Below are 7,970 nucleotides of genomic sequence, written 5' to 3'. Positions count from 1 at the left end.
CTGCCGGCCAGCCCTGTCTATCCTTTCTCCTACCTCGCTCTTGGCCGTTTAGCTCTTTATTAGACCAACTAGGTGCCTTCAGCAGACAAGGTGAAACAAACGTAACACCTCTTTGCATAATTAAACAAATGCAGCGGAAACAAATGGAACACACCTTCGCACAGTTAAAGCAATATTCTGCAGCGGAAACAAATGGAACACACCTTCGCACAGTTAAAGCAATATTCTGCAGTGGAAACAAATGGAACACACCTTCGCACAGTTAAAGCAATATTCTGCAGTGGAAACAAATGGAACACACCTTCGCACAGTTAAAGCAATATTCTGCAGCGGAAACAAATGGAACATACCTTCGCACAGTTAAAGCAATATTCTGCAGCGGAAACAAATGGAACACACCTTCGCACAGTTAAAGCAATATTCTACAGCGGAAACAAATGGAACACACCTTCGCACAGTTAAAGCAATATTCTGCAGTGGAAACAAATGGAACACACCTTCGCACAGTTAAAGCAATATTCTGCAGTGGAAACAAATGGAACATATCTTTACATAGTTAAATTCTACAACAAGATGATGCTGATTTCAAGGTGTCTTCAGTCACTTCTGGTGACTGAGACCATGATTGCTTGGTGTTGTGTGGTCCTGGGAATTGTTATTGAATAAAATCAGTCTGGATTCTTCTCCCTTCTAATAGTTAAAAAAAATAACAAATTACTTTCATTTGGGTACAATTTTTAGCTTAACTAGTTAGGCAGTTTATGTCAGATAATATGTCACTAAGGAGATATGAATAGCAGTCTTCATCACAATGCTCTGTGCAGCACCCAGAGATTAAAAAGCCTCCTGTGTGACATCACTGAGAAGATGAGTTTATAAAGGGCAGTAGATGGAATCTCAAGAATACACTGCACAGCATTTAAAAGCAAGGAACTAGATCAGTGGTTCTTAACCTGTGGGTCAGAACCCCTTTGTGAGTCAATTGACTCTTCCACAGGGGTCTCATATCAGATATTCTGTGTATCAGCTATTTACACTATAATTCATAACAGTAGCAAAATTACAGCTATGAAGTAGCAACGAAAATAATATCATGGTTGGGAGTCACCACAACATGAGAAACTGTATTAAAAGGTCCAAGCACTAGGAAGGTTGCCAACCACTGAACTAGATGCTCTGACAGACAGATCTTACTAGTAATATTTAGTTAAAATAACTAAAAGGAAGGGCATTACTGAATAATATAATTGATGCAACTATTAACTCTTAATAATGCTACGTACATTATTACACCAGTTACACAAGGCAAGATGTGTCCCCTGGTGCAATAGTGGCACATGCATGGGAATAACCAACCACTTTCTGATTGGATCTAAGACCTACTTCTCAAGATGAAACCCAAACCTGGGACAATTATTAGGCCTAGAACCTATAGCTGGATAGGTCATAGGCCCTATGGCAGATCCTACGACTATTAGTCTTCTACAGAGAGATAATAGTAAACTGATTCCTTGTAAATTATTACTATACCTATAGACATCTTTCAACCTTCATCAGAGAAACTTCTATTTTTCAGTGGGCAGTGAGTAGCGAAGACTCACAACTGGCCAGAGCGCGGTGAGTGAGAAATTGCAGGATGCTCAGCCCTGAGCTGGACATCTGGATCACATCCTCTCTTGCCAAAGCTCTGGGACCATTTCAGAAGAATAGGTGAAGAGAGCAGAGGAGCCTGAGGCAGCGGATGACTATAGGGAAACTGTCCTCTGGACACAGCATGGCAAGCAGAAGAATGGGCAAGTGTGAACTCATAGCAGTTCTGAGAGCTCGCATGAGACCCCAGCAAGCCCAAGCAAGATCAAATCCAAGCATGGGGAGGGGAACGTGGCAGGAAGTTCCACCCCAGCTGAGCAGTTACTGGATGTTGACAGCTGTTGGGAGAGAGAGAGAGAGTTCTCTCTAAGAGCACACCCTGGTAAGTCGACCATGCTCCAGTGGAGAGTCACCAGAATATGTGGGAAGCAAAACTGGTCTTGATGGGTTAACAAACAGAAACAAACCCAACAGAACCCCAAGATGGGAAGTTGAGTGGTAGGAAAGGGGGACTGGATCTGGGAAGAGTTCGGAGTGTGCAAATGGGATCAAAAGAGGGTGTGTGAAATTCTCAGAGAACGATTAGAGATTCGTAAAAGAATCAGCTACATGCTTAACAATGATGTAAGTCCTCATTTAGCTTTTACACCTTGGAGTGAAAGCACCTAGTTGAGAAAGAGGGCTGAAGACAGAGCCTGCAGACACGAGGGAGAAATACATAAGTGGGCCTCGTATATAGCATCCCACGGGCTAGGGAGAATGATTGCAGAGGTCACTTGAGATGCACGGTGTGGGAGAACCAATGTCACATTACCAGAACAAGCATCTCTCGTGCTTCTTTTCCCACGTCGGCCACACAGAATTAATTTTCCTGTGCCATCTCTGAAGGACCGTGTCTAAGAGGAAAGAGAATAAGATAACAAGGGGGTCATGCAATGTGTTAGGAAAGCAATGCTTGAAGACCCTGGGGAGTTTTCAGGGAAGAGAGAGGAAGATAAGGGCACCCACTTTGCTGGTTATTTGTTGCCTGATTTTAAGAATGCAAATTCTGCTGGTGATAAATGACAGGATATAATTACTATCTTCAACGATCTTGCAACTCCAGAGGGCAGACTTCAGACTGCTAGGAAGAAAACAGTCAAGGAGCAGAAAGAATAGCGCGGCTGCGCACACACAGACCTTCCTAATAACTGGCGGAGGGCCAAGGGCACGCTAACTTTTGAGGGTACTGTTGATCACTACCACTTAGGGGTACACATTCTCATTAAGTCATCGCCATACTATATTTAATGTATGCTAAACAAAATTCACAAGGTCAGACAGTTAGAGCTTTGGACCCATGACTGTCTGACTCCAAAAGAGTTGATGCTCGTAGGCAGGGCTTTTTTTTCAGACACTGTTACGCAACCTGTCAACTCCAAGACGGTAAAATTGAGTGCTATGTTGCATGTTGCAGACAAACAACACTTACGAGTTCAGAGGGGAGGAATTTCAATGGAAGCCAGGCTAGTCGGAGCTTAATCTGACTTGATGATGAAAATAGCTGATTCTCCCGAGCCCAGCAGCAGACAGGATCCTGAGAGTTTGTTCGTGAACGAAATCTCAGTAACACTCGATAAGAAGAGAGTTCGCTGAAGGGCTTTACAACGTGCTGACTACCACAGCCCGTGCTTAGCCTTCCTCCTGGAGGGCTTGCAAAGGCTGACGCAGTTTCTGTTGTTGGAGGCCGGGTGGATAACTAGGACAATTACGACCGGGTGAAGCAGCAATAGTTGCTGCCTTTTTCTGTGTGAGCACTGGGTAGTGAGTGCGGTACGGAGTGCTTTCTGTAGCAGGGTCTCTCCCAGGGATACAGTAGCTGTTCCACACACCTCGATGGACAATCTCATTTTGTTTTTGGCTGGGCAACTCTTTACCATTCTCTATGGCAGGTGCTACCCTGCACACTGAATGAACAGTGATGCTGAGGCTTAGATAAGGTTCATATACTGCTACTGGCGTACTCTACTTTCATCTCTTGTAAGGATGGAAAGAGGGAGAATCTGTGGATGTGTCTTTCTTCCAGCTAACCCATCTAGCCAGGTCTGTTGTTTTGTTGCAGAACGTATAAAGCCCATTTATTATATATATATATATATATATATATATATTTTTTTTTTTTCTGTGCTGGTGATTAAGTCCAGCCTTTTGTGCCTCTTAGCAGGCTCCTGGACCACGGGCCCAGCCAATTCTGCAATATTTTAACAGCATTTATCATTACATTTCTTCTATCGGTTTGCACGTGATTTTCTTGCCAGCGAGGATATTTAAAAATCAAAACACTACTCTTGATTTTTCCCCTTAAGCTTTTGGACAAAGATATTCTCAACTTGATTCTGTCGCCTACCACAGTCTCCAAAAGCTCACTGCTGACAAGGCTGGCTAATGATCCGATTTTCTAGGCCTATTGCCGAAGATTCTGCTTTACAGTAACTTATAGGTTGAACTCCTTGCATTGTTACTATTGTCTGTATATTGACCTTCTACTGAGAGAGGACAAAGGAAGTGCTTCTAGTCATCGGCTGAATGAATGAATGAATGAACTGGATAGTAAGTTTTTTAACTGATCAGTTTGTTCAGCCGTTACAGAGTAAAGGCAAGGAGCAATGGCAGGCAGCTTGATCTATCACCTTGATTCATTCATCGGATTTTTTTTTTTTTGTTACACAAAGATCTAATCAGCTCACCTGTGCCCAGGTGATATTGTCTTCTTGTCAGTCTTTCCCCATATCATGGACATTATGCAGAATTTGTCAAATTCTTGAGCAGGAGAGTCTGGAGGCATCTGTAATTCAAAATGTCTATGTCTATCCTGTTCCGGCCATTTTTGAAAAATGTTCCTAAGTTGTATAGTAACCAACTAACTTATAGTTATAGGCTAGTTTGTCCAGAATTTCCTAAATTTACTATTAGTTGCTTAATTTAAAAACCTGTGTTCAAAAATGACACATTTATTTTTGTTTTGTGTGTGTATTTGCCTGCATGTGTGTGGGTGTGCATTGTCTGTACGGAAGCTGTGGCAGCCGGAAGATGGCTTCAGATCCCTGGAATTGCAGTTGCAGGTGGTTGTGAACTGCCGTGTGTGCTCTGGGAAGCCAGCCTGGTCCTCTGAAGAGCAGGACGTGCTCCTACCTGCCGAGCATCTCCCTAGCCCTTGACACTGACTTCTAAAAATGTCTTTTGCCTTATGGCATTTTTCAAGTTCTGAAATATTTTAGAAATTCCTCAAGATGGTTCTGATATCTCAACTCAGGGACATATTTTACTTGGATTAGATGAATTCAGTAACTTAGATCGACTAGCTAAGAATTCATTTGTCCATCCATCTGTCCATCTAGTCATTCTACTGCCCTTGTTGATCATATGCAATTTGTCAGGTTTGTGTAAGATAATCATGATACAGCTATGAGTTACGATGGGATGGATAACACAATTAAAGGGTTTATTAATTCTGTTGGAGATAGCTCAGGCTACTTACAGGAGAACACAGAAGGACCTTCTGTGTAATCTGTGTCTTTTATGAGCAGGTCGTCTTAATCGGTAGAAGGTATTTGGTTAGGCAGATTCATAGATTTCATTCACGGATGGGAAGTATTTTAGGCAGGACATTTGTATCAGGACAAGTGAGCAGCTGAGGCACACAGTTGATAGAAGTCAACCTTTTTCCCTAAGACCCAACGCAGGATCTCTTTAGGGTGTGTCATTAACAGACCTCTATTTGTACTCTGCTTGAGGATGGGCAGTTCAGGGCTTGGAAGGCAGCAAGCTTGCCCTTAGAAGTATATCAGCACGAGATGAGGAACTGTAGGGAAACAGTATTGCGCCAATCAATCATCGGCGTAAGCACCCATTCCTACAGGGCTGATGGGAAAGAAAGGGCAATTTTATAAAGTGGACTCCGAGGGAGCCCATACTGGTTTAAGTCTTATTATAAGCACATTTTATGTAATCAGGCTAGTTAGTGCTGTGTGTGCCTTATCCCAGTCACAAAGCTGCCTGGAAAGCTGGGATTTATATTTATCCATGGCTGCCCTGTCTGTAATCAAAGGCTTTAGTTTTGACTCCTACAGCAGTTTTCGTTTAGATGAAAATACAATCAAAATCAAACACTGCATTCTGGCCAGCTCTGCCATTTGCGAAATCATCTATTCTCGTTACTTGACCTCAGAAATCAGAGTCCTGAGATGGAAGACTGTGGTAACATACACGCCACCCACTTATCTCTAGAGCTTATTTCCTGGGTGCCCCCCCCCCCATGAAACCACCACCCATGATGATTACACATGGCCCAGCTAAATAAGCATTTCTCCAATTGAAGAGTCTAGTCCACACACATCAGAACCACTCGATACTGTACCAAAAATGAAGGTTTACCTGGACTCCGTACACGTGTCTGTGATTCTAACAATGTCTGGTCAGTCCACTTAGTATGCAAATCAATGCTGACCACCACCTTCCAGGGGCAAACTTGCTTGGGAGACTTTTATTTTCCCTCCCAAGCGGTGTCCGCAGGAATGAGAGATTAGCACAGCCATCGTTTCTGGGATGGAGCGCATATCAGGGTGACAAAAGATGTCATGACATGGTGGTGGGTGATGACACAGGAGCCTCACTGGTATTGAAAAATCCAAGCTTTCAATTGATATATATTTTAATAAATGTATTCCCTTACTATGAAAATTTCCGAGCACAGGCACTGTAGTGTGGCTATAACTGTGACAATGACAATGGTGGGGTACTCGTCTGTAGCAGTGACATCAGCCTCATATTCGCTGCACACATCAGGACTTTGTTTTCCTTGCTTCGTCTACTTCCACCCCCAATTCTGCACAGCAGTCTGCTTCTGCAAATCCTGGATTTCTTGGTGCTTTACCCATAGGAGTATGGATAGTGTCTTAATTACCAGGGGATTATACTCACACCTGAGGCAATTTCCCCTCATTCCTCGATACCATATACAGACTCCTTCAATTATCCCATTGGTGTGATGTTATTGTTGGTTTGTTCAAATTTAGATCTAAATGAGATCCACACCTGTAGTGTCTGCTTATTGGTTTCTTAAGGCTCTGGTGATCTGGAGCAGCCCCTACCCCCACCACTGTCTTTCTGTGTACCCTCCTTTTTAACTCTATTTTCTTTTGAAGAAATCAGGCCACGCGGAACATCTCACATTCTAAAGTGCTCGGTTCGCTTCTTTGTGGTGTGATTTTTGTTCCCCTTTCCCCTACTCAAACTTGGGCTCTGTCTTGCTTGATTAAAGTGAACTTGAATTCAAAAGCTTTGAATAGATTCAAGGCCAAGTTTTCTTTTGATTTTCTAGGAGTATTTCCTTTTCACCTTTGGCATGGGAATTCAAGGCACATAAAACACCATTGTCCCATTTTTAATGGTGCTAACTGTCAAGTGGGCCATTGGCAACCCTCTGGTTGCTCCAGGTTAAAAGTCACTTGCCCTTTCATCTCGTGGTTAATCTGTGAGGGTCTTTGCTAGCCAGCTGTTTCATCGAGGTTCAAAAATCGGCTGTAGCTCTCTTATCTCCTCCATTTATTGCTGGAATTTCCCAAACTGTGGACATCTGATGACCTTGAAACATAGTTCATTGTGTAGGGGAAAAAAAAAAAAAACAAAGAACGAGTATGGATTTCACAGTTGGTCTCTTTTAGAACAGGAATGCTGGGAGCACGGAAACCGCTTTCCCTACTGGGTGGCAGGTGTGGTGGACGCCACACCCAGAGTGGGACAATGCCTTGCAGTTAGACTTGACTTAATCTGGAAGTCCCTTGATGGCATCCCCAGTTGACTTGGATTTTCTTTCTACTTCTGCACCAGGACAGAAAGTCCTCGGAATTTTCTTGCTCCTGACTTTACTGACCAGCCATTTCCAGGAGGCGCCCAGGTTCCTCTGTGAGGAATGGAGGGAGTAGACCATAGCTTAGGTGCTGGCCATGGGCACTGTCCTGGGCCTGTAATTGCTCTGGGGCCATTTTAGCAGGCAAAGCTACAAAATACCTCCTTTCTAAACAAACTCTGCATGAAGCGCCCCATGTCTGACCCTAATATAGCAGCAAAGGGTTTCATTTCGTTATATTTATACTCTTGTCGCTTTGCTCCTAAACTGAAATTTGCCTGATCAAATGAGTACCTCTTTTCCATATCCATAATATATTCCTCTTCTCATGGTACTCTCGCTGGCATTCCAGTATAATTTCTTGAGTGGGTGTTAAAGAAGTGAAGTTTCAGCTGGCATGATGTTCACTAACACCTGTCAGGTACTTATTAAACAATTAAAATGTAAATCGCTTACGCGTAAGTGCTGGATTATTTCATCTTCACTCAAACCT

The sequence above is a fragment of the Microtus oregoni genome, unplaced genomic scaffold (assembly GCF_018167655.1).
Source record: "Microtus oregoni isolate MIOR12 unplaced genomic scaffold, Mior012 000005F_ref0000423, whole genome shotgun sequence".
Classification (NCBI taxonomy): Eukaryota; Metazoa; Chordata; class Mammalia; order Rodentia; family Cricetidae; genus Microtus; species Microtus oregoni.
Note: the sequence above shows the minus strand (reverse complement) of the source record.